The sequence below is a fragment of the Peromyscus californicus genome, unplaced genomic scaffold, assembly GCF_007827085.1.
Source record: "Peromyscus californicus insignis strain IS unplaced genomic scaffold, ASM782708v3 Scaffold_10__1_contigs__length_136768540, whole genome shotgun sequence".
NCBI classification, from domain to species: domain Eukaryota; kingdom Metazoa; phylum Chordata; class Mammalia; order Rodentia; family Cricetidae; genus Peromyscus; species Peromyscus californicus.
The window spans coordinates 16,269,374-16,296,403 of record NW_026294391.1 but is presented as its reverse complement, the minus strand read 5'-3'; the positions used below and the strand labels follow the sequence as shown (position 1 = coordinate 16,296,403).

The following is a 27,030-nucleotide window of genomic DNA, read 5'->3' as shown; positions in this document are numbered from 1 at the left end:
TACATGATCTTTTTAAATTTATATTTCTCCCATTTACTGTCTGGTTTCTCTGCTTTTCCTGTGTCTCTCTTTCTGACCTTCATTATGTCCTTGTGGTTATGTGTACAGAAAGAATCACTTGTATGTTCACAACAAAACCCTTCAAATGAACACAGAAGAGTCTCAATCTATGATTGTAGGAGGATGAAAATGGACCTACCATCCATTTTGTATTATACTTGACATTTCTTCCTCATGGCCTTGATAGATTCTGCTTTGGTTTCCCTGGCAACATTCATTATCTTTTTGTTTCAGCCTCTTAGCACTGAACAACAAAGAGGAAGGTAGGCTATTACCTGCTCCTGGATGCCAAACACAATGTCCCTGCCTGGGCTGAATCACTCACAAGAGCTGGGAAGCAGAGCTGTTACTAAGACAACAGATCACGGATCCATCTCCTCTGTGAGGCCCCTTTTCTTCCTCTTCTCTCATATCAAGTAAAAAAGGGAGAACTCTGGGATAAAAATACTGGCAGTGAACAATGATACAATGAAATGATGCTTTTCTACATTTCAGTAATGGAGGGATTACTTTAGAATAACATTTATATAGAAAAAAACTTTAAAATTAATTTTTCTTTATAAAACATATGATAATTGATGTATACTTCCATGATAGCGAATATAATATAAAATCAGACAATGTCAAAAATAATGACAATATAAATGGAGAGAGTGCTTTGATCTATCAAAATCTCCCATAGGGCATCGTGGGAAAGTGATGTCTGAGCCCCATCCTCCGAGATACCTATTAAGTGCATATGGGATGTGCAATAAGCACCAGTTTAAAATTCTGTGTGTGGAAAGCCAAAATGACAGTTAGCGTCTAGAAGAAAAACCAGCCTTTAAGAATGTTGTGGGGTATCCACCAGAGAAGCTGCTCGGACATGAGTTTAAGTCAATAGAAAGTCTATTATCTGGTCTGTGACTACACTGAGGTTCAGGATCCCAGTGCACCCCAAACCTTTTTCAGGGGGAGCTTTAAAGCACAAAAACCATGTTCTAGGTTGACATACTTCAGTTAACAAGAACAGTTAGCCAGAAACAGAACCACAGAAGCTAAAAAGCAAGGTTAGTACATTTAGAGACTTTCCCAGAACTATAGACTTTGATGGATTAGGTCTTTGTTTTAGTTTGGCAAGTGGTGCTGTCTATGTGCTGAGTCAGTTTTGCTAAAGTCTGGGGGCCTGTTATAAAGAAGATGAATTATATCTGACTTATATTAAGTATCAGGTTAGGTAGGGCATAGTGGTACACACCTTTAATCCCAGCACTCACAAGGCAGAGAAGCAGGTGTAGGTTCAAGGCCAGCCTGGTCTATGTGGTGAGTTCCATGTCACCCAGGGCTGGAGAGTGAGATTCTATCTCAAATAAATAAATACATATTAGGTTAGGCACACTTGAGAACAATTCCCAGTCTGTTCCCCCTCCCCCAATTATATTGAACTTGATGCCCTCTAAGTCTCTAAAACCCAAGATCTGGAAAATACAAATTCATTAGGAATGAAATGTGACACTTTCTTATGTAGACCTCTTGTACCTGGGTAATTTCAAGGTTTGTCACACATTGAATAGATAGTTGTGTTCAACCTAAAACACCAATTAGCCTGGAAATTAAAGCTCCAAATTATATTACATGATTAAGATGAATTACTATTTATGCTAATGCTTATTAATTCTCTTTTTTGTTTTGAGATGGAGATCTGGCTGTGTAGCCCAAGTGGCCTGTATTAGTCAGGGTTCTCTAGAATAACAGAACTAATATGTGTGTGTGTGTGTGTGTGTGTGTGTGTGTGTGTGTATGTATACACACACATATATTCATTGTGTATGTGATTTCTTATAGTGGTTTACAACCTATGGTCTGATTATTCCAATAATGGCTGTCTCCTGGTAGAAAGTTCTAGAATAAATGTCTTAGCTGGTCTTTGTTGGGGGTAGCCATCAGAGAAGACTGCTTGGACGTGGGTTTAAGCCAATAGAAAATCTCTTAGCCAGCCTGCGACTACATAGAGTGTTTGGGATCCCAACCCCAACCCTATCTCAGGGTGAAATTTTAAGCAGAAAGGCCATGTCCTGGATTGACATACTTCAGGTAATAAGAACAGCTAGCCAGAAGCAGAACCACAGAAGCTAAAAAGCAAGGTTAGTATATTTAGAGACTTTCCCAGAACTATGGACTTTGATGGATTAGGTCTTTGTTTTAGTTTTGGCAGGTGGTGCTGTCTATGTGTTGAGTGTTACAGCCTAAATGTCACTTTTATCATGGAGTCAGTTGTGCTAAGGTTGGTGGGGGGGGTTGCTTATCAAGGTCTGGGGCCCTGTTACATTCCCTACTGGTCTTAGTGAATGAGTCAAATTGTGGACTCATCCTGCTCTGAAGAGGTGGAGTTGGTACTAAGAGCAATTAATTTTATTTAATATATAATTGGCCATATAGTTTAAGATGCAGGACCCACTTTTAATCCAATCAGAATGAGAATTAAAGGCCTTGCCAGTGCTGATAGCAGAGTAGTTAGTCAGGGGACCAAGAGAATACAGACTGGTACCAATTACATAATTAATTTCTGTGGTAGTTTGAAAGATGGCCCCCAAAGGGAATGGCACTATTAGGAGGTGTGGCCTTGTATGAGGATGTGTGTCTTTGTGAGAGTGGGAGTGGGCTTTGAGGTCTCCTATGCTTAATTAAGCTACACCCAGTATTACAATTCACTTCCTCTTGCGAGCCAATCAAGATGTAGAACTCTCAGCTTCTCCAGCATCGTGTCTGCCTGCATGCCGCCCACTATGATGATAATAGGCTAAACCTCTGAACTGTAAGGTAGCCTCAGTTAAATGTTTTCATTTATAAGAGTTGGTGTCATCATAGTGTCTCTTCACAGTAATAGAAAGAAACCCTAACTAAGGCAATGTCTTTTTTAGTTTTTTCCAACCATGGCAAGATTTTTCTAATTACTCCTGATTGATTGGCATAGAAACAACAGGTTTTCCCCAAAGCCATGTATAGTCCCCCTTCTCTCATGAGAAGTACGTTTAAACCTCTCTTATTTGTAGGGCCATTCTGTAATTAAATCTAATTGTTAGTTTAGAAATGATAACTTTTAATATTTCTATGTATGATCATCAACCTGTCTGCTTAGTTTAGAAAGTATCAGAAGAGGCACATTTAGTCAAACCATTAGTATATGCCACCAAGTAGTCTCAGGGGCTCGGTGATACTGCTGTTGTCCAGATGAATTAATCTGTAAGTCAGAATAGCAGACACTGGAATAAGGGGAAGTGCCTGTGTTAAAGGTTTTGGAGATTAGACAAGTTTCATCCCCTTGTAAGTCCTCTCACATTAATTTGGGCTGCCCCCAGTCATGATGAGTTTTGTCAGTCAATGGGCTGACAGTCTGGTTAGTTCCTATCATGTGTAGTACGGGAGGGCCAGGTCTTGGTTGAAGTCAGTTTTCCCAGAGTTCACCAGGGTGTTAGTCTCTCATTTGTACCCCTTCCTGGGTAACGTCTCTGGTTTGGATTCACTTGAGCACAAACCTGGCATCTGGCTGAGACGTCCCACAATAGCTTGTCCGATCTAGGTATAACATACCTTGGTCTGATCAACTCACAAAGTTTTGTGGACTCCAGATGAGTAGCCTGGTGAAGGTCAGTTACCAGAGTCCTGTCACTTGTTTCTGAGAGAATGATCTTTCCCTCTGGTGTCATCCATCATCCTGTGTGTGGGTTTGAGCTGTCTGTTTTTTCTTTAACATAGAGTCTCAGGCAGCATGGAGTCAGGGGTATGTCATCAGAATATCAGTAGTTTACTGGACAACCAGGTCAGTGGCGGGTATGGAGGACAGCAATTTGGGGAAAGCCAAATAGCCTCTAGGAGGGCCAAGATTTTCTAGTGTTCTTTTTCCCAGCAGTGAGAAACCTTCCTTCTCTATAGATCATATGGACATGCATGGTAGTAAAAGCATAGTGTTGGTCCATGTATATGGTGGTGGACTTCCCTTTTCCCCAACTGAAAGCCTGGGTCAGATCAATCAATTCTCTTTGCACTGTGGTACCTGGCTTGGGCCCAAATCAATTCAGTTAAAGTAACTGCTGCAGCCTCTATGTACCTCGTTTCATCTTTCACCTCATGACAGTTAGTGATGAGCACCTGAAGGTTGTCATCAGGCAAGAGGGCAACAGGATTGGTGGAGGTGGGTTTCTCAAACCAGACTCGAGGGTGGTCCAGGAGTAGGGCCTGGTACTGCGTCACAGTCATTAGACAGACAGACAGCATTGGTGCTCCTCAGAGGAGGGCCTCAATTGCATGGGGTGCTGCGTGTATAGGATCTTGACTCAGAGTTAGCTTGTTTTTGTTTGCTTGCATTTTCATCAGACTAGCAGTAGCTGCCACATCTCTTAGGCAGGTGGGCCATCTGGTGGCTACAGGGTCCAATTGTTTGGACAGGTATATCACAGGGCGTTTCCATGGCCCCAAAGTTTGGGTTAAAATTCCTTTTGTAATGTCTTTCGTTTCATGGGCAAACCAATACAAAAGTTTTGATTCATCTGGAAATTCTAGGATTGGTGCAGAAGTCAGAGCTTCTTTTAAAGCCTCAAATGCCTTTGTTTAGTCTCAGTCCAGATCAGGGGCTTAGTGTCTCCCTCTGTGCTGGTGTATAGAGAGAGGCCTTGCTGTTCCCACAAACTCTGGTACCCAGAGCCAGCAATATCCAGCTGCACCTAGGAACTCTGGAACCTGTCTCTTAGTCTTTGGAGTTGGGATCTGAGGATGGCAGCAACCCTACCCTGAGACAGGCTCCTTTTGTCTCCCTTCAGCTGGTAGCCAAGATAGGTAGCCGCCTACAAAGTTGGGCTTTCTTAGCTGACATTCTGTAATTCAAGGTCTATAACTCATGCAGCAGTCCCTCAGTGGTCCTTTTATAATCTAGTTTTCCAGGAAACCTCTGACAGAAGTGCAGGAAGTCTGCATTTTGTGTCTTTAAATCCTGGGACAACCTGGTCAAGGTATGTTGTCCACAGTAACCTCCCTCTGGGTCTGTCCATTTAAAGTCAAAGATGGGTTGACTCACCTCTGCCAATGGGAGGCTGAAGAATGCATCTTTCAGGTCCAAGACAGTGTACACCTGTTTCTCTGGAAGAATCAAACTCATGAGAATCAGAGATCCCAGGTCTTTTCACAGGTGGGAGAGGTGTATTCCAGGGTGACTGACAGGGCACCAGGATGCCTGTCTCTTCAAGCCAGGCAACATGGACTGCAATTTCCCTTTTGTGTCCAGGGCCATTGGGTACTATGTAATCTGGACGGGTAGCTGAACTGGTTAGTTGAACAATTAGAAGAACTTGGTATTGGGCCAGTCCTGGAGTTGGTTTTTGCCCACACCCCAGCAATCTTAATTGTCAATCTGAGAGACAGTCCAACTGTATCTTTTGATTGGAGGCAGAACTTCCTGCTACGTGATAACCTGTAGCGAGTCTTTCTCTGTACCACCAGCCAGCTCCCAAATCACTACATCGAGACTTATTATTAAATATGAAAGCTTGGCTGAGCCGGACGGTGATGGCACACACCTTTAATCCCAGCACTCGGGAGGCAGAGGCAGGCGGATCTCTGTGAGTTCAAGGCCAGCGGGGTCTACAGAGCGAGATCCAGGACAGGCACAAAAAAACTACACAGAGAAACTCTGTCTCCAAAAAAAAAAAGCTCAGCTGATATATTAAGCTTGTTTCTAACTAGTGCTTAAAACTTAAATTAACCCATTTCTATTCATTTACTTTCTGCCCCATGGCTTTATTACCTCATCTCTGTAGTGCCCGTCCTGCTTGCTCTGCATCTCCTGGTGTCTTCTGTTCTTCTTCTCAGCCTACTCTCTGCCCCAAAAATCCTGCTTCAGCTTTTTATTAAACCAATCCAAGTGACACATCTTGACAGTGTACAAAAAGAATATGCCACAACAGATATTCGTCTGACAGAAGGAATGTTGTCACCAAAATTTTGCTGGGTATCTGTAAGTCTAACTGCAGCTCTTCATCAGAATGTGAAGTGGTTTCAGTTAGGCAAAATGCCTTGTCCCAATCAGTTCTCTGTTGTTAAACACGCTTTACGCTATCTCAGGCAACTGGGACCTACATACACATTTAAAATTTTAAACATTATAACTGTTTTAATATCTGGGGCCCAGCTGGGTGACAAAGGAAATCTTTTTAGCAGTTGTCTTTAATCCTTCTTAAAAGGACCTAGCAAAAGTTGTCTCCTTGGTCTGTATTGGACAGAAGACAAATCTGTTCCATCCAGGCTGCATTGTCTGGCAGTGATCCCCCTGCCTGGCCTGGGGATAGTTTCTCTTTTTTTCTTTTTTCAGAGAATGATGGGTTTTGAATTTTTCAATTATCCAAATTACTGGTTGAAATGGAGATATAAAACATGAAAGAGGAAGGAGTGAAACTTTCTTTTTTCCTTTGGGCTCAGCCCAGGGGTACTGTTACCCCACCTTGGGGCTTCTTAGGAGGGTATGTGTATCTTAGGGATCTATTTCCCCCTCCCTGTGTGCATTCTGCTTAGATGTCAGGGTACCCTCAGAATGACAGGCCTGACCCTTCTTCACTTCCATCTGGGGACCAGGACCAACCCTGACTATGAGCAAGAGTCAAGTGATGAAACTAGTGAGCACTCTGCAAATGGAGCAAGCAGAGCCTTTTTCCCTTTCTGGGCAACTTGGCAGAGCCAAAAGGATTTGAGTCCGCAACAGGAGGGAGCACAGGACTTAACGCAGGTTGAATGGAGGAGTTTCTTACACTAGAGAAAGCCACTGGATACAGGGAAACAGAACTGACAGAAACACATAGAAAGATATGTAGTGGGTAGCTGTTCCAGCTTTGGCCTTGAAGCACTGCCCCAGTGAGGCAACAGGTAACTCCCACACCTGCCTATGACCTGCCCCTGAGGTGTGGCCAAGATGGGATCCCTTAAGACCCGAGATGCATATGTGCCCACTCTCTTGGCTCCTTGTGATCCTGGATGCTGGATTGCAGACTAAGTCAGAGTTCTCCAGAGAACCATGCTGGACTGCACCTCACCTCTCCTGAATCCTGTAACTGGCCCCTTTACTAGTTGCAAGTTATCCTGAAATAAACCTCTTTTAACTACCAGATAAACTACGTGGAATTGCCTCATTAATTGCAACTTTATCTGGTGCCCAACGTGGGCAGGAGGTGACAGACCAAGTAACTTTCTAATTTATTTTGGGGTGGAGGTGTCAGACTCCTCCAAAGCATTAGACACCAAATGATCAAAGGGAATCTTAGGGATGTGGAACTCAGGTTGTGCACCCCTTAGGAGTCCCTAGACCAACATATTCTTCCCTGCGCCAAAGGGCTCTGAGACTCCCTCCCCAGTGTCTCAAGGTTTAGTCTCTGGAGATCTCAGTGGAACCTCCAGAAATGTTGTGGGGTATCCTCCAGGGAAGACTGCTTGGGCATGGGTTTAAGCTAACAGAAAGTCTTTATTAGCTGGTCAGTGACAAAACTTTATGTTTGGGATCCCAGTGTAGCACTGAGCCTTTCTCAGGGTGAGCTTTTAAGCACAAAAACCATGTTCTGGGTTGACATACTTTAGATAACAAGAATAGTTTTAGTCAGAAGTGAAATTACAGGAGCTAAAAAGCAAGGTTAGTACATTTAGAGATTTCTCCCAGAACTGTGGGTTTTGATGGATTAGGCCTTTGTTTTAGTTTTGGCAGCTAGTGCTGTCCATTTACTTACTTTTACAGCGTGAATGGCACTTCCATCATGGAGTCAGTTTTGCCAAGGTCTGGAGGCTTACTAAGGTCTGGGGCCAGTAAAGATACCGTGAAGCCACGAGCCGTGTGGCAAGGTAGAGATTTATAGAAATGGGTTAATTTAAGATATAAGAACTAGATAGCAAGAAGCCTGCCATGGCCATACTGTTTACAAGTAATATAAGTCTCTGCATGTTTACTTGGATCTGAGCGGCTGCAGGAGCTGGGTGGACACAGGAAAACTCCAGCTACATATAGATATGATAGGATGAAAGGGTAGATTAATGAGCCTACTTTTATAGAACAACTTGTTTAGAAATGTTTTACATTGCTATGGATTTTAGTTTATTGATACAAGTTTAAACTTAATTTTGTTATACTGTATATATATATATATATACATATATATGTGTATATATATGTATATATATATATATACACACACACTCTGGTTTGAGGTATTATGTTTATGTAACTCATTTAGATTGTAATGGATAATTAAAAATACAGATTAATAATTAGTCTTCTGTGATAGTCAAACTTATAGTCATGTTAGGTTTTCTAGGTATACATAGATATAATTCAATTAAGTAGGTAGTTTTCAAACACTTCAAAGACCTACAGAATACGACATTTAAAATGTTTTAAAAATTTAGACTTTCTGGACAGTGAGACATGTCTGCTCCTGGCAGTACCAATTTACTTCAGAGAGGAGGATGGGCATCGAAGATACTCTATATGGAGTTAATCTTCTTCTTGGCAAAGATAGCCATTTGGGAAAGAAACTGTTCTTGCCTGGACTGCTTTCCCAAAGGATGTGTCAACTGGATATGCAGGACCCATAGGAAGGTAACCACTGAACTTTGCTTGGCGAAATGGTCCTTCAGGTTCCTGCTTCACAGAGGAAACTGCCAGACATTCTACAAGACACAGAGAAAAGTGACTGAGAGACTCTAGGCCTGTGGGCTGAACACAGATGCCCCAACTTTACAGAGGAACTTTGGATGACTGTCTAGGCTGCCAGCTGTCTCTGTCTACTCTTGCAAGACTCCAGAAAGTTGCTTGTGTCCTTCTCCTATTTCTCAGGTAATATTATATCCTTCTGAGGTCTTTGATGTAGTTGAAGACTAGATAGTTATAATTTCCTTAGTTATGATAAAAGATAAGTTAGATATAAAACCTTAGACTCACAAATATAGGATAGATAGGATATCTTCTTTAATTTTGCCAAATACAAATAGACTAGATATTATAACTATAATTCTTGCTTGATAATTGTTTTGTTATATGTAATTTTACTATGTTAAAGTTAAAACCTTCCTTTTTGAAAAAAAAAGAAAAGGGGAAGTGCTGGGGTTGTCTTTCTGTATGCTGTGAATGTGTTACTTTGATTGATTGATAAGTAAAAGGCTGATTGGCCAGTAGCCAGGCATGAAGTGTAAGTATAAGCGGGATAAGCAGAGAGGAGAAATCTGGGAAGTGGAAGGCTGAGTTAGGAGATGCTGCCAGCCACCGCCGCCATGAGAAGTAAGATATAAATATACCGGTAAGCCATGAGCCTCATGGCAAGGTATAGATTTATAGAAATGGGTTAATTTAAGATATGAGAACTAGATAGCAAGAAGCCTGTCACAGCCATACAGTTTATAAGTACTATAAGTCTCTATGTGTTTACTTGGTTCTGAGCGGCTGCAGGAGCTGTGTAGACACAGGAAAACTCCAGCTACAGGGACCCTGTTACAATCTTCAGTATATGTCAGCATCCTAAAGAAGTAGGCTCTAATACAAGTGGAGAATTGAACTTGCCAGTGAGAATGAGGGCAAGCAAGCAAAGAGCAAAAGCTTATTTCTTCTATGTCCTTTCTGTAGGCTACCACCCGAAGATGTGGCCCAGATTTAAGATGGGTCTTCCAACCTCAAATGATCCAATCAAGAAAAACTCCTTACAGTTATACCCAGCAGCTTAGGCTTTAGTTTATTCCAAATATAGTAAAGTTGACAACCAAGAATAGCCATCACAAATTCACCCCTTGTCAGCTTGACACACAATTATATCTACTTATGTTATGCTTATTTTCTAAGTGAAAATAATAACTAGGTTATAATTATGCCTGATTTGATATAACTGTCCCATGTACAACTGCAAACACATTTTATATTTTAGAATGTCCCTTGAGGGACATTCTTTTAGTATCTCAAAGCTTAAATATGATTATGAACCACTGATATTCTCTTGTGTTATATTATATAATAAAGAAACGAAAACACAAATAACTTCACATATATATTCTTAACAAAATATGACAGAAACACTTGTGTCAGTTATAATCCTTGTTTCTGCAACTGATCATGTGGCCTTAGCTGATATTTATAACTACCTTCCTCTACTACCCATTCTGTATTTCCTCCACCCTTGGCAAGTACCTCAGCAGCTCTTGGCTCTTTTCCTGGAGTGACCTATACCTTCTTTCCTGAGGGGTCTGTATTCTTTGTCATCCTGCCTGGATTAGGCTGTTGTAGTTTCCCATTGACTTTAATCACAGGGCATGGTAGCACCAAGAGACTCCCTAAAAGATCTGCTTACTCCAGACATAATCCTTCTTACCTCCATTGTGAAGAGGTAGTCCTTTCTTAGCAGGTTGGCTTAAGGGCATCAGAAGCCCGAAGTGGCCAAGAGGAAGTCTGAGCATCCAGTTCAATGGAATATTTCTGGTGGCTCCTGGTAAGAGTGCGCCCCTCTCTGGAACCAAAACTTCTAGGCCAGCAGAACTTAAGGTCATGGGAACAGGGAACAAAAATATTCATAGTGGGTCACTATGGGTGATCGCGAGTGGAACTGTTCCCTTTTCCACCCCTTGGTTACTAGATCCTGGCTATGGGAGAAAATGTATCATGTATTGGATGGTGATTCAAAGCATATACTGCCATATTGAGAAGCCTGCCCCAGCCCCGCCCTCCAGGCTGCTGCTACTTAATTGGCACTGTAACTGTGTCTTCAAAGGGTCATTCCATCTTTCTATCAGGCCAGCTGCTTCAGAACTACATAGTGAACTCCAGGTCAGCCAGGGCTACATAGTGAGATCCTATCTCAAATAAATAAATACATAAATAAATACATAAATATATGTCATATTAGACACATTTGGGATTTGGGAAACGTCTCAGGTTGATAGATTTCCCCCCACTCAATTATATTGAATTTAATGTCTGCTAAGTCCCTAAAACCTAAAGTCTGGAAAATAAAAATTCTTTTGGAATGAAAGTGACATTTTCATTTCTTATGTAGACTCCTAGTACCTGCGTAGCTGTCAGGGTTTGTTACACATTGAATACACAGTTGCATTTGACCTAAAACATCAGTTACCCTGTAAGTTGAAGACTAAAGATGGATTATGTGGTAAAGATGAATTAGTGTTTATGCTAATTCTTACTAATTCTCTTCTGTTTTGTTTTGTTTTGTTTTGTTTTGAAATGGAGGTCTGGCCTGAGTTTCTTGAGTGACTGAGATTCTAGGTATGTGCCATCACACCTGGCTTAATTCTTACTAATCTTAAGTTATGTTGTGGAATGTTAATTAAAGATGTGTTACATTTGTTTATGCTGTGGAACATTTGTTTAACAATGCAAAAATGTGTTGCATTCTTTTATGTTGCACTTGTTTAACTCAGTGAAGCTGTTACTGTGCCTGTCTAAAATACCTAATGGTCTAATAAAGAGCTGAATGGCCAATAGCGAGGCAGGAGAAGGGATAGGTGGGGCTGGCAGGCAGAGAGAATGTATAGGAGGAGAAATCTGGGAGAAAAAGATCAAGGAACGAGAAAAGGAGAAGAGGATGCGAGGGACCAGCCACCCAGTTTTACAGCCAGCCATGGAGTGAGAGGGAAAGGTATACAGAAGTAGAGAAAAGTAAAAGCCCAGAGACAAAAGATAGACAGCATAATTTAAGAAAAACTGGCTAGAAATAAGCTAAGCTAAGGCCAGGCATTCCTAAGGAAGAATAAGACTCCATGTGATTTATTTGGGAGCTGGGTGGCAGGCCCCCAAAGAGTAAAAAGAGAAGGGAAAAAAACAATAACTACACATAACTGATAGGATTAATAGAGTGAAAACTACCATCCAAACAAAAGCAATCTACAGATTCAATGGAATCTCCATCAAAATTCCCACAAAATTCTTCACAGAAATCTAAACTCACTGGGTAGACCAGGCTGGCCTTGAACTCACAAGGCCCAGCTGCCTTTCAAGTGCTGATATTGACTGTGTGGACCAACATGTTCAATATGCCCAGCCCACTGTATGTCTTTAGAGTGACTTAGTATGATTGCCTTCCTAGCTGTGGTCCCTTTGTCCTGGTCCCTTGGCCAGATGATTGACATGCTCAGCTGGAATGTAAGTCTACTCAAGCCTGAGATTCTGTTCTCTTGACCAGAACTTTTCTTTTAATGGGCCTTTATTGCTGCTCTAATATTCCTTTTCAGAAGAGATAACCCTAACATCATTTAGGAAGTAGATCAGGAACCAGAGCCACCAAATATTAACTTGCATTTTTACTATTTAAAACAATTTATAAGTTTAAATTTATTTTGATGGCTGGGTGGTGGTGGCACACATCTTTTTTTTATAAATATTTTTGTTTTATAATTAATTTAATTTCACATATCAGCCACGGATTCCCCTGTCCTCCCACCCCCCTCCTACCTTCCCCTCCAATCCACCCCCCATTCCCACCTCCTCCAAGGCAAGGTCTCCCATGGGGAGTCAGCCCAGCCTGGTAGATTCAGTTGAGGCAGGTCCAGTCCCCTCCTCCCTGCACCCAGGCTGAGCAAAGTGTCTCAGCATAGGCCCTAGGTTCCAAAAAGCCAGCTCATGCACCAAGGGCCAGTCCCAGTCCCACTGCCTGGGGGCCCCCCTAAACATTTCAAGCTCATCAACTGTCTCACTTATCCAGAGGGACTGGTCCAGTTCCATGGAGGCTCCTCAGCTATTGGTCCACAGTTCATGTGTTTCCACTAGTTTGGCTAGTTGTCTCTGTGCTTTTTCCAATCATGGTCTCAACATCTCTTGCTCATATAATCCCTCCTCTCTCTCGCTGATTGGACTCCTGGAGCTCCACCTGGGGCTCAGCTGTGGATCTCTGCATCTGCTTCCACCAATCACTGGATGAGAGTTCTATCATGACAGTTAGGGTGTTCGGCCATCCGATCACCAGAGTAGGTCAGCTCAGGCACTCTTTCGACCATTGCCAGTAGTCTATTGTGGAGGTATCTTTGTGGATTTCTGGGGACCTCTCCAGCACTCTGCTTCTTCCTGTTCCCATGGGGTCTTCATTTATCATGGTATCTCTTTCCTTGTTTTCCCACTCTGTTCCTGATCCAGCTGGGACTTCCTGCTCCCCTAAGCTCTCTTTCCCCCGACCCTTGCTCTCCATTCCCCTCCCCCCAGTTTGCTCATGTAGATCTCATCCATTTCTCTGTCGTTGGGTGATCCCTATGTCTTTCTTAGGGTCCTCTTTACTAGGTAGCCTCCCAGCATTTGGGAGGCAGAGGCAGACAGATCTCTCTGAGTACAAGGCCAGCCTGGGCTACAGAGTGAGTTCCAGGACAGCTAGGGCTGTTACAAAGAGAAACCCTGTCTTGAAAAACCCCCCAAAAAAATATTTTGATCATATTCCCAAGTCCTTCCAGATCCTCTCTGCCTCCCTAACCACCCAACTTTAAGGTCTTTCTCAGGAAACAAACAAAACCTCCAAACCAAGAAAACAAAATAAAACAACATTCAAAAAGAAAAAAAAGCAGACACCTAACTGTAACCAAATGTAAGTATACACACACACACACACACACACAATGTGCAGTGTTAATCAACTTCTCCTGAATATGAACATGAGGCCTGCCCTGGAGTGGTTGCTATACCCAGGTTACTCCATTTGGGAAAATTAATTTTTCCTCTCCCAGAAGGTATAAATGACAGTTTGGTTGTTAACTTTTACCCTAGGGGCTAAATTTTCATTCATTTTTTAAATAAGACAAAATAAAATATAATAAGATGAAGCAAAAGCTCTCACATTGAAGTTGGACAAAAGAAACCAACAGAAGGAACAGAGCCCATGAAAAGGCACAAGGATCAGACACCCACTCATTCACACACTCAACAGTCCCATGAAAACACTAAACTGGAAGCCATAATATACACACAGAGGACCTGGTGCAGACCTGTGCAGGCCCTGCACATGCTGCTTCAGTCCCTGTGAGTTCCTATGAGCTTTGCTTGTGTTGATTTAGAGGGCCTTGTTTTCTTAGTTTCCTCCAACCCCTCTGACTTTTTCCACTTCCTCTTCCTTGGGGTTCCCTGAACTCTGAGGGAAGGGATATGATAGAGACATCCCGTTTAGGGCTGAGTGTTCCAAGGCCACTCAGTCTCTGCATAACGACTGGCTGTAGGTCTCTGTATTTGTTCCCATCTGCTGCAGGAGGAAGTTTCTCTGATGATGCCTGAACAAGGCACTGACCTATGAGTATAGCAGAATGTCATTAGGAGTCCTTTTATTGTTTTTTAAGAACAGTAGTGTTTGGTTTGACCCTAGGTCCCTGGGCTACGTAATCTCATGTTCTTGGTCACCCAAGCAGTGTAGGGTATGGGTTCCATCTCATGTATTGGACCTTAAGTCAAATGGGACATTGGCTGGGTGCCACCATTACACTAGCGTATCTTGCAGGTAGTACACTATTGTAGATAGAGGGGTTGTGGCTGGCTTGGAGTTTACATTTCTCTTTTGAGAGCATGCAGAGTATATTCCTGTACCACAGATGCTGGAAAATAGGAGTTAAGACTCTATGTAGGGACCAGCTTGACATCTCCATGTTCAATGAGTTGTGTAGGTGTTGTCTTCAGCAATGGGCCTTGCTGTCAGTTTGTCAGTTGTCTTGGCAACAGCCTGGATTGTTTGAGGATCCCCATGGGGCACCTTTGGCCAAGAACTCAATTAGATGTAATCCAATCCCTGTACTGACAAGAGATGTCCAGTTAGGACTCTGTCTTCCCCATTATTTCATTTAGATCACCTTTGTATAGGTATATATTTTAGTAAGTTTCTTCTGTAGTCCATTTCCATACTACCTTTTCAAGATGTTCCATGATTATAACTCTCTCTCCCTGTATTTCCCCCCACTCCTCCTTTCCCCTTTTTCACTTGATCCTCCCATTCCAGACCCCCACCCCCATCCATCTATCCATAGCTATCTATTCTATTTCTCTTTCCTAGCAAGGTCTATTTGTTCCTTCTAATCCCTTACTCTATACTTAAGCTCTGTGGCTGTATGGATTGTAGCTTATTTACCATTGACTTCACAGCTAATATCCACATATAAGTGAGTGTAGCATGAATCTTAAAAGTTCTTATTAATAAGATCAAACCTGAGGCCAGTTATTGGGGTGAATGCTGGAAGATCAGAGAAGCTGAACAAGCCACAGCTACCTCACCTCACCATCTTTAGGTTAGGGAAGTTTTCTTCCATGATTTTGTTGAAAATATTTTCTGTGCCTTTGACCTGGCTTTCTTTTCTTTTCTCTTTTCCTATTATTTTTAGATTTATTTTCATAGTGTCCCAGATTTCCTGTATATCTTGTTTCAGGAGTTTTTTACATTCAACACTTTCTTTGACTCATGTATCCATTTCTTCTATTGTATCTTCAATGCCTGAGATTCTCTCTTCCATCTCTTGTATTGTGTTGGTGAGTCTTGCCTATGTAGTTCCTGTTTGAATTCCTAAATTTTTAGTTTCAAATTTCCCTCAGGTTTAATTTTCTTGCTAGGTAAGTAGGGTTGCTGGGCTCTAGTGGAGACAGATACATTGTCCTAGCTGTTACTGATTGTGTTTTTATGCTGGTGTCTTGGCATCTGTGTTTGGGAAGATTGTAATTCTAGGTGCTGTTATCTGGTCTTGTCTTTGTTGGGTGGGTGTTTTGTTCCTTGGTTTCTGTTTCCTCTCTGATTTTTAGGAGTATGTGGTGTCTCTGTGTTGGCTGCTAGGAAAATCTTCTGGGGTCCTGATAGGTGTGGGCACCGAGGGTTCCATGTAAAACGTTCCTGGGTATTGGTACCTAAGACTTAGGAATAGGGATGGGCTGGGGTCGGTGAGAGGGTTCACAGGAGTGAGGGAAAGCAGGGTGTTCCACCAGGATCTTGCTGTGGGATGGTCTGTATGTCAAGTGTGTTGCTGATTTGGTCAATAAATAAATCACTGATTGGCCAGTGGCCAGGCAGGAAGTATAGACAGGACAAGGAGGAGAATAAAGCTGGGAAGTGGAAGGCTGAATCAGAGAGACACTGCCAGCCGCCACGATGACAAACAGCATGTGAAGATGCCGGTAAGCCACGAGCCATGTGGCAAGGTATAGATTTATAGAAATGGATTAATTTAAGCTGTAAGAACAGTTAGCAAGAAGCCTGGTATGACCGTACAGTTTGTAACCAATATAAGTCTCTGTGTTTACTTGGTTGGGTCTGAGCAGCTGTGGGACTGGCAGGTGAGAGAGATTTGTCCTGACTGTGGGCCAGGCAGGAAAACTCTAGCTACAAAGAAAAGGGGAAGTGCTGTGGGATGGTCTGTATGTCAAGTGTGTTGCTGATTGATCAATAAATAAATCACTGACTGGCCAATGGCCAGGCAGGAAGTATAGGCGGGACAAGGAGGAGAATAAAGCTGGGAAGTGGAAGGCTGAGTCAGAGACACTGCCAGCCGCCATGATGACAAGCAGCATGTGAAGAGGCCAGTAAGCCACGAGCCACGTGGCAACTTATACATTAATAGAAATGGGTTAATTCAAGATAGAAGAAGTAGATAGCAAGAAGCCTGCCACGGCCATACAGTTTGTTAGCAATATAAGTCTCTGTGTTTACTTGGTTGGGTCTGAGCGGCTGTGGGACTGGCAGGTGAGAGAGATTTGTCCTGACTGTGGGCCAGGCAGGAAAACTCTAGCTACAGGATCTGCTTAAATAGTCCCCTGGGAATGAGGGCAGAGAGTGAGGAGAGGCCACAGAAGAAGGTCTGCTACAGAGCTGGGGATGAGACTGGGGGATTCCATTTGGAGAAATAGAAGGAGAAGTGAAGATCTGCAGTCAGCCTACCTGCTTCCAAGGTCAGAGTGGCCTGTGGGTTCCCAGGGAGTGCCTGCCGGAGTTGGGGGCTGGGATCAAGCTATGAGTGTTGGGAGGGCAGTTATAAGGGGAAAATCTGTGTGACCCACCAGAGATGGGGGCGGGGGGATGAGGGTACAGCAGGTGTTCTGTCAGAGAGCTGGGAATGAGACTGGAGGATTTGATTTGGAGGAACAGAAGAAGATGTGAAGGTTTGCAGTCTGCCTACCTACTTCCTAGGATGGAGTTAAGTTGTGCTTTTAAATAGTATATTAATTTCACCAACTATATATTTGTATATAGTTTAAAAATAAGATGTTACTGCATCTTTACTTTGCAGGGAAGATACCATGATCAAGAAAGCGGAGACCTTTTCCATCACACTCTGCTGACCCTGCCATTTCTCTAAATAGAGGAAACTCCACTACACATTCTGTGGTAATTGGGATTTGCATTGACACTCTTCCTGCAAAAGGGAAATGTTACCACATCGTAAGGAATGTATTGAAAAGATTGGTTTCCTCTCCTTTTGAGTTGTGAGTCAGGGGAGTCCAAGCAACACCCTTCCCCAAATCATATAAAATATTGCCATTGGTCTTGGTAGCATCTTGGGATCTGAAGAAAATGCAAACTTCAGATCCAGGACTTAGAGGAACTGAGCTTGATGCCCTGAAATCCTCTTCCCCAGGGCACAAGAACTACCATGGGAAAAAGTCCTCCCCACATATAAAGCCTACAAAGTACAATGGCCAGCATGGCAAGATATGCCCAAAGATGCAATAGTGGCACTTATATCTTGGGGATAACAAAATGCCACCTAATTGGACTTAAGGCCAGCTCAATAGGAGGGATTTCATGCCTGGTACTATAGACTTAGCCAACTGCCCTTGGCTCATGAACCTAGAGGAACCTACTACTGCCACTTTCTTAAACTAGTATAATATTTAACTGCATTCTAAATATTTATCTATATACACACAGAAAAATGTAGACCTCACTCCTCATTAAAGACACTTCTTTTTACAGCATATAAAAACAATTATAAAGATCTATAATGCTGTGGAATGCTCTTGTATACTGTAAAGATTTATCACTGGAATGGGTTTAATAAAATGCTGAGAGAGCCCGCTAGCGCCGATTGGACTAATAGGTGAGTCTTTGTCCTCATAGCCAAATACCCCAGCCTCAAGGCTTTGGGCCCACACCACCACCCATTGCTGTCCCAGTTTCAGGCCAGTAGGCAGGTCTCCTGCAGACAGATCGGACTACAACCATCCCCGACTAGATCCTGTAGCCCTCAAGCCCTACCTCCTCCAAACCCCACCTTTCCTCGGAGACTGCAACTGCTCCCTGAGACAGAGCCTGCCGGCGCCAATTGGACTAAGAGCTGCTCCCTGAGACACAGAGTCCATCAGCACTGATTGGACCAAGAGAGCCTCCCCCAGACACAGATACAGCTTGTACCAACTGGAGGAAGAGATGGGTAGATGCCAGTGCAAAAATACAGTCAACAACATAAAAACCAATATGGCTCCATCAGAACCTAGTGGTTCTACGTCAGCAAGACCTGAACATCCCAATGCAGAAGAAACAGACGAAATCGACCTTAAAAATGACTTTAAGAAGATGAAAGAGGCCTTTAAAGAGGACATGAAAAACTCCCTTAAATCAAAGAAAAGACAGTCAAAAAATTGGAAGAAATCAATAAAGAATTTGAGGAAAAAACAAACAAAAATTGGAAGAAATCAATATACCCCTTAAAAAAAGCCAAGAAAAAGCAATTAAACAGGTGAAGGAAACAGTCAAAGATTTGAAAACTGAGATAGAGACAATAAAGACGACACAAACTGAGGGAATGCTGGAAATGGAAAATCTGAGTAAATGAAGAGGAACTACAGATGCAAGTATAACCAACAGAATACAAGAGATGGAAGAGAGACTCTCTGGCATTGAAGATATGAGAGAGGAAATAGATTCATCAGTCAAAGAAAACACTAAAGCCAAAAAAGTCAGAGCACAAAACATCCAGGAAATTTGGGACACCATGAAAAGACCAAACATTAGAATAATAGGCATAGAAGAAGGAGAAGAATACCAATTGAAAAGTACAGAACATATATTCAACAAAATCATAGAAGAAAACTTTCCCAACCTAAAGAAGGAAATGCCTATGAAGATACAAGAAGCTTAAAGAACACCAAATAGACTGGATGCAAAAAATAAAGTCCCCTCGCCACATAATAAACCACTAAACATACAGAACAAAGAAAAATATTAAGAGCTGCAAAGGAAAAAGGCCAGATAAATAAAGGCAGACCCATCAGAATAACACCTGATTTCTCAATGGAGAGTCTGAAGGTCCTGGACAGACATTATGCAGACACTAAGAGACCATGGATGCCAACCCAGACTATTATAACAAGCAAAACTCTCAGTCGCCATAGACGGAGTAAACAAAATATTCCATGATAAAACCAGATTTAAACAATACCCACCCACAAATCCAGCCCTACAGAAAGCTCTAGAAGGAAAAATCCAACCTAAGGAACTTAGATGTACCCATGAAACCACAGGCAATAGATAGTCCCACACCAACAAATACCAAAGAAGGGAAAAACACAACACTACCAACAAAAAAATAATAGGAATTAACAATCACTGGTCATTAATATCCATTAATATCAATGGTCTCAATTTGCCTATAAAAAGACACAGGCTGACAGAATGGATACAAAAACAGGGTGCATCCTTGTGCTGCATAAAAGAAACACACCTCAACTTTAAGGACAGACACTACCTCAGAGAAAAAAGGCTGGGAAAAGACTATCCAATCAAATGAATTTAAGAAGCAAGATGGTGTAGTTACCCTAAAATCTAATAAAATATACTTCAAACTAAAATCAATCAAAAGAGATCAGGAAGGACATTAGATACTTATCACATGGAAAACCCACCAAGATGAAGTCTGAATTCTGAACATTTGTGCCCCAAGTACAAGGGCACCCACATATGTAAAAGAAACATTACTAAAGCTTAAATCACACATCAATCCCCACACACTAGTAGTGGGAGATTTCAGCACCCCACTCTCACCACTGGACAGGTCTGCCAGACAGAAACTTAAGAGAGAAATAAGGTATCTAACAGACGTTATGACTCAAATGGTCTTAATAGATACCCACAGAACATTCTACCCTAACACAAAAGAATACACCTTCTTCTCAGCACCCCATGGAACCTTCTCTAAATTGACAACGTGCTCGGTCAGAAAGCAAATCTCAACAGATACACAAAAATTGGAATAACCCCAAGGTACTGGACTAGGCCCTCTGGATAGGAGAGACAGTTGTTTAGCTTGAACTTTTTAGTGGGGGCGGCAGGCAGGCAGTGGGATCAGGACCCATCCCTGGTGCATGAACTGGCTTTTTGGAGCCCAGTACCTTTGGTGGGTCACTGCGCAGCCCTGGTGCAGGGAAGAGGGGCTTGGACCTGCCTCAACTGAATGTACCAGGCTCTGCTGATGCCCCATGGGAGGGAGACCTTGCCTTGGAAGAAGTGGGAATGGGGGGTGGGTTTGGGGGGAAGGCTGGGGGACAGGAGCAGGGAGGACAGGGGAATCTGTGGTTGGTATGTAAAATGAATAGAAAATTTCTTAATAATATATAAAAAAGAAAAAAGCTTTTTAAAAAATGTCTCCCAGCCAAAGAAAGCCGAGAGCCAGGCAGTTTGCATGCAAAATTGTAGTAGAATTTCAAAGAAGAGCTAATAACAATACTTCTCAAATTATTCCACAAAATACAAACAAAAGGAACACTGACAATTTTATTTATTTATTTATTTATTCATTTATTCATTTTTTTTATTCATTTATTTTTTTATTTATTTGTTTTTTGAGACAGGGTTTCTCTGTGTAGCTTTGGTTCCTGTCCTGGAACTCGCTGTTGCATACCAGGCTGACCTCAAACTCACAGAGATCTGCCTGGTCTGCCTCCTGAGTGTTGGGATTAAAGGCGTCCACCATGATCAAGAAGGCTTCACCCTAGAGATACAGGGATGGTTCTACATATGAAAATCTGATAGAGCAACTAAAGGAGATCAAATGTATACAAATAGTAACAGGAAAAGACAAAAGTATCACTATTTGCAGATGATATGATAGTATACACAAGCAACCCAAAAAATTCTATCAAGGAACTCCTACAGCTGCTAAACACCTTCAGTGAAGTGGCTGGATATAAGATTAACTCAAAACAATCGGTAGCCCTGCTGTATACAAACAATAAATGAAATGGGCTGAGAAAGAAATCAGGAAAACAACACCCTGCACAGTAGCCACAGATAATATAAAGTAACTTAGGGTAACTAACAAAGCAAATGAAAGACCTGTATGACAAGAACTTCTTTGAAGAAAGAAATTGGAGAAGATATCAGCAAATGGAAAGATCTCTCATGCTCACCTATGGATGGGATTAACATAGTAAAAACGGCCACCCTACCAAAAGCAATCTACAGATTAAAATAATCCTCATCAAAATTCGAATTCTTTACAGACCTTGAAAGAACAATATTTAACTTCATATGAAAAAATAAAAAACCCAGCTAACACAATCCTGTACAATAAAAGAACTTCCAGAAGCATCACCATCCCTGATGTCAAGATGTACTACAGAGATGTAGTAATCAAAACTGTTTGGTATTGGCATAAAAGCAGGCAGATTAACCAATAGAATTGAATCAAAGACCCTCAGGTAAATCCAGACACATATCGACATTTGATTTTTTTATAAAGAAGCCAGAAATATACAATGGAAAAAAGAATGTGCCTTCAACAAATCATCCTGATCTAACTGGATGTCAGCATGTAAAGAATTCAAATAGATCCTTATCTATCACCATGCACAAAATTCAAGTTCAAGTGGATCAAAGATCTCAACATAAAGCACTGAACCTGATAGAGAAAGTGGGGAATAGCCTTGAATGCATCGGTACAGGAGACCACTTCCTGAACAGAACACCAGTAGCATATTCACTTAGATAAATAAATGGAATCCCACATCTAACAGAGGACTAACATCTAAAATACATAAGGAACTTAAGAAACTAGACATCAACAAACTAAACTATTCAATTAAAAAATGAGGTACTGATCTAAACAAGTTAGCAACAGAGGAAACATAAATGGCTGAGAAACACTTAAAGAAATGCCCAACATCCTTAGCCATCAGGGAAATGCATACCAAAATGACACTGAGATACCATCTTACACGTGTCAGAATGGCTAAGATCAAAAATGTAAGTGACAGCTCATGCTGGCAAGGATGTGGAGCAAGAGAACCACCACTCCATTGCTAGTGGGAGTGCAAACGTGTTCATCTGCTTTGGAAATCGATATAGTGGTTTCTCAGAAAATTGGGAATCAGTCTACCTCAAGACCCAGTTACACCTTCTTGAGCATATACCCAAAGGATGCTACATCATACCACAGGGACACATGCTCAACCATGTTCATAGCAGCATTATTTGTAATAACCAGAATCTGGAAACAACCTAGAATGCCCCTTCAACTCAAATGAAGATAAAGAAAATGTGGTACATTTACACAATGGAGTATTACTTAGCTATTAAAAAAATAACATCATGAAATTTGCAGGCAAATAAATCGAACTTGAAAAAAAATCATCCTGAGTGAGGTAACCCAGACCCAAAAAGACAAACATGATACGTATTCACTTATAAATGGATATTAGCTGTAAAGCAAAGGATAACCATGCTACAACCCACAGACCCAGAGAAGCTAAGAAACGAGGGTTCAAGTAGGAATGCATGGATCTCCCTAGGAAGAAAATCTATAACAGATATTGCTGATGAACAGGGGGTAGGTGGGGTTGGGAACAGAAGATACCAACTGGAGGTGGGAGAGTAAATACTGGGAGAAACTAAAGAAAATGGATGGCATTTTGGGGGTGAGGTGGAAACCCAGTCCAACAAAAACTCTGGAATCCATGAGAGTAACCCTAGCAAAGACTCCTAGTAGTGGGGGACACAGCCTGAACCAGCAATCTTCTGTAACCAGGCAAGGCCTCAAACAAAGGGAATGGGACATCAGCCCAGCTGCAGAACCTTTGACCTGCAGTCTGTCCTGCCTGCAGTGTTCTGTGATCAGAGCCTAGCAGAAGCATCATCAAAGAGATGATAGGGACTTCATCCAACAACTGATGGGAGCAGATGCAGAGTCCCACAACCAAACATTAGGCAGACCTCCAAGAGTCCTGTGGAGGCGGAGGAGGACGGATCAGAGGAACCAGAGGCATAGGGACACCAAGAGAATATGGCCCACAGAATCAATTGGCTGGGACTCATGGGGGTCTGAAGGGGTCTGACCTAGGTCCTCTGCATATATGCTATGGCTGAGTAGCTTGGTATTCTTGTGGGACTCCTTACAGTGTGTGTGGGGGTTGTCTCTGACTCTTTTGCCTACTTATGGGACCCTTTTCCTTCTACTGGGTTGCCCCGTCTAGTCTTTATGTAATGGTGTGTACCTGGTCTTATTGTAGCATATTATACCATGTTTGGTTATGTCCCTAAGTGTACGAGCCAGAGGCGCAGGAAGTCAGCTGTGAGACTGTGCCTTCTATATATGACTGGGAAGCTGCACCCATGGACTCTCAACAATGTGATCACCTAAACAAGACCCGAACAAGGACAACAGCACGGACGTGCCAATGCGGAAGGGGAAAATCTCACAAGGCCCCAAGTTTTGATGGAGAGCTGCAAGCAGTTTGCTGACTGCTGAGAGAGGAATCGGCCTTTCCCAGGGATGAGTTCCCCACCCCAGTTCCTTATCCACTCACTATCAAATGGTCCTTCTTAAAAATGTACATTTGAGCAGCACTAAGTGAACTCACTGATTGTATTTATGTATGCATGTGGTTATATGTATATATGTATTATGTGTGTATATAACAATAATAAAGGAAAAATAAATAAAATAGAAAAATTAAATCTCTCTGGTCACTGGTGTCTCCACCCTAAACTTTTAGATATTTCTTACTTGCCTCTTCCACTGCCCTCCCCTATCCCATCCTCCTCTTGCTGGTCCTCTTTCTCTCTCTAAATAGTGTTCTTTCTGCTCTCATGATGTGTGTGTGTGTGTGTGTGTGTGTGTGTATTCCATTTTCCACTCCTTCCCTCTCTCCCACCCTTTACACCTGTTCCTCCACTTTCATAGCCCCGCATTATACTTTTGTGTCATATACACACGTATGTATGTGTGTACATATGTGTGTATATGTATGTATATTTAAATCGAGTTTCCACATAGGAGAGAAAATGGGGTATTTGTTTTTCTGTGTCTGACTTATTTTGCTTAACATTTATTATCTCCAGTCTGATCCATTTTCCTGAAAATGTCATAATTTCACTTTTCTTCACAGCTGAGTGAAATTCCATTTTGTGTATATGTGTGTACCACATTTTCATTGTCTGCTCATTGGTTGGTGAACAGCTAGCCTAATTCCATTTTCTCAGCTCCTGTGAATAGCGCAGTGGTAGACGTGGCCAGGCTACTGTCTCTGTTGCATCCTGACTTGGGTGTGTAAGTATCTCTGTTCGCTGCCTTTGATCCCTTTAGAGTATACAGCCTTCTGTGGTATATCTGGGTCGTGTTGTAGTTGTAGGGTTCTGAGGAACATCCACACTGGTGTCTGTGGTGATTAGACTAATTTACATTCTTACAATCAATGCAGAAGGCTGCCTTTTCCCCACAGCCTTGCAGGCATTGGTTTTCTTTGTCATACTGGTGGGACAGCCAGAATTTACATTTTCCTGCATTTTTCTCTGGAAGCTTTGAATGTTGTCCCTTTTGAGTTTTCGACATGTTGACCATAGTAAGTCATGGACAGGCTCTTCTCTGGCTGTGCCCGTGTTGGGTACCTAACTCTTTCTGTACATTTCATTGAGCGCTGAGCGTACTTCAGTCTTTATCTCTGCTGCTTCTGTCTCTTGGGTTCTTAGACTTCTTCTGTTGATCATATTTTGATGTTTTTAGATGACGTAGTCATGCGTATTCATAGATTGATTTTTATTTTACAGTTTTTGAGAGTTAACCTAGGGCCCCATACGTACATACTAGGCAAGCAATTTACTACTGAGCTACATCCTCCTCATTTCTTTGTTTGGGGGTTTTTGTTTGGTTTGCCACCAAGTCACACTCTGTAGTCTAAACTGGCCTGTAACTGTAATAATCCTACCACAGCCTCCAGAGTGCTGGGATTACAGGTATGAGCAACCTCCTACCTGACATTTTTTCTACTTCTATCTCTGGAAGACTTTCTTGATCAGTGTTGCTTTCCCCTGTAGATTATTTGATTCACTGATTTTTTTTTTCATTTCCAACATTTCCATTCACTTTTCATTTTTCAAATTTCAGTTTCCTTGCTGAATTTCTGCTTCATGTTGCTGGCTTTTTTTGTCCATATTACTGACTTTCTCATTCATTCAGTAGGTTTTCTTGTCGGTGTTGATGGCTTCCCTCCTTGAGAGACTTGTCCACAGCCCTGGTGGGATTCCGGGAGTGCACCATGAAGCCCTCAGCGACGCCTTCTTTGAACACACTCCTGGGTTAAATGACATTCACACTGCAATAACATTAGCCACAAACCCATATCCATAAACCATAAGCCTATAAATTCAGGACAAGTTTGAAAAAAATAGTACTTACAGAGAAATGGAAATAAATGTAGCTGGGGTGCTTAGGTGGGCCCATAAGAAAAATTGCCAATATGAAAAGCAAAGAAGTTTGTATGGAGGCAAATGAGCAGAATGTGCTTTATTCTATCCTCAGTTTGAGGCTGGGCCCCACAGAACAGTGGCAGAGAGGGAAAAAGAAAAAGGAAAAAAAATGCTCTATAGAGTTTTTTTTCAAACACACAGGGCGGGGGAAGAGGCCGCCGTAGTCGCTGCCTTGTGCAACACTGCCACCTAATGGCCAGAGAAACTGAAAATCGCTTACATCCTAATAAAACTGCCTCCGTGGCTTTTAGAGACAACGCCCAGGAGAAAAGCTGCAGCAGCCAAGCAGGATGAAAGTTCGGAGCCTAGAAAAGGGTGTCTAGCTCGGAAAGAAAGCGAGAATCGCGCCGCACTCCCACTATCCATTAATAATGCTTTGTAGTGATTTTTCCCACGGGCTTTTTAAATCTATAACGTGGCCAAAAAATATTCAACTCTTCCCTCAAAGCAAATAAAAGAGTTTGTTCTTAAGCAAAATGTAAGCAACTGTTTTATGGGGATGTGGTATTCAGGACATCCTGACTTCAACGTGGAAACACTTCATGAAGTTTCTATAGTTATGAAACAAAAGAAAACCATAAAGCATTTTTGAAATAAGTAGGTGGATTGCAACCGCTGTGGTTTAAGTAAGTGAAACTTTCGGGAAGGTGGGGGTCCTGTGCTATTCAGATAAGTCTGGCGACTGTCCACTACTAGACTTCACAGAAAGGCGTGGTATCTGTGCTGCCCAGGGCGTGACCGCGGGTAGGGAGACCTTTCAGAGAAAGAGCACAAGACCCCTGAGAAGGAAAGGTGAGGTGGCAGCCTTCTCAGGCCCGTGGGCGCAGAGTTGGGCTGTTAGGGTCAGTGGACGTGGTGGGTGTGGGGGCTTCCAGGAACACAGTGATCATGAGCCTGCAGAAGATTGGGTGCACGGATCGAAAGTGGGGCGACGCGGGCGTTAGGTCAGCATGTCACCTGCCCTACCCCCTAGGCTACAAGTGAAACCTCAAAGAGAGGACAACGGCACAAGCAAAAGGCAAGAAAATGCCCAGGATCTCACTGTGGACCTATGCGCCGACCCACCGCCTGCCAATCCAAGGGCTTGCTAACTGTGTCGGTCCTTTGTGTCCCGGCTTCTGGCTGCTATTGTTATAACTCCGAGGGCGAGACTAAGGTAGGCAGCCCGGCCCGGGCTTGTTCCCCGGGCTCACTTAGTGCCTATAAGGCTGTGTTCTGTGGTCACGCTATCCTGTTTAGCTTTCTGAGTCCTAGCCTTTCTGGCGGTGACTGGAAGAACTGAAGAAAA

At 42.4% G+C, this 27,030-nt stretch overlaps 1 long non-coding RNA gene across 3 annotated transcripts in view; it reads left to right on the top strand.

Annotated features, from left to right (window-relative positions):
* LOC128121403 (uncharacterized) overlaps positions 1-24,111 on the top strand; it is a 94,787-nt gene extending 70,676 nt beyond the window's left edge. The window contains exons 10-12 of one of the 3 annotated variants that reach the window (XR_008222205.1): positions 295-10,538; positions 11,294-11,329; positions 23,539-24,111. This is a non-coding gene — a long non-coding RNA (uncharacterized LOC128121403). Of the gene's footprint in view, positions 1-294; positions 11,330-17,292; positions 18,089-23,538 lie in introns of those variants that run through there. The other 2 variants (XR_008222200.1, XR_008222193.1) reach the window with 2 other exon arrangements.
* Positions 24,112-27,030: the final 2,919 nt, after the last annotated feature.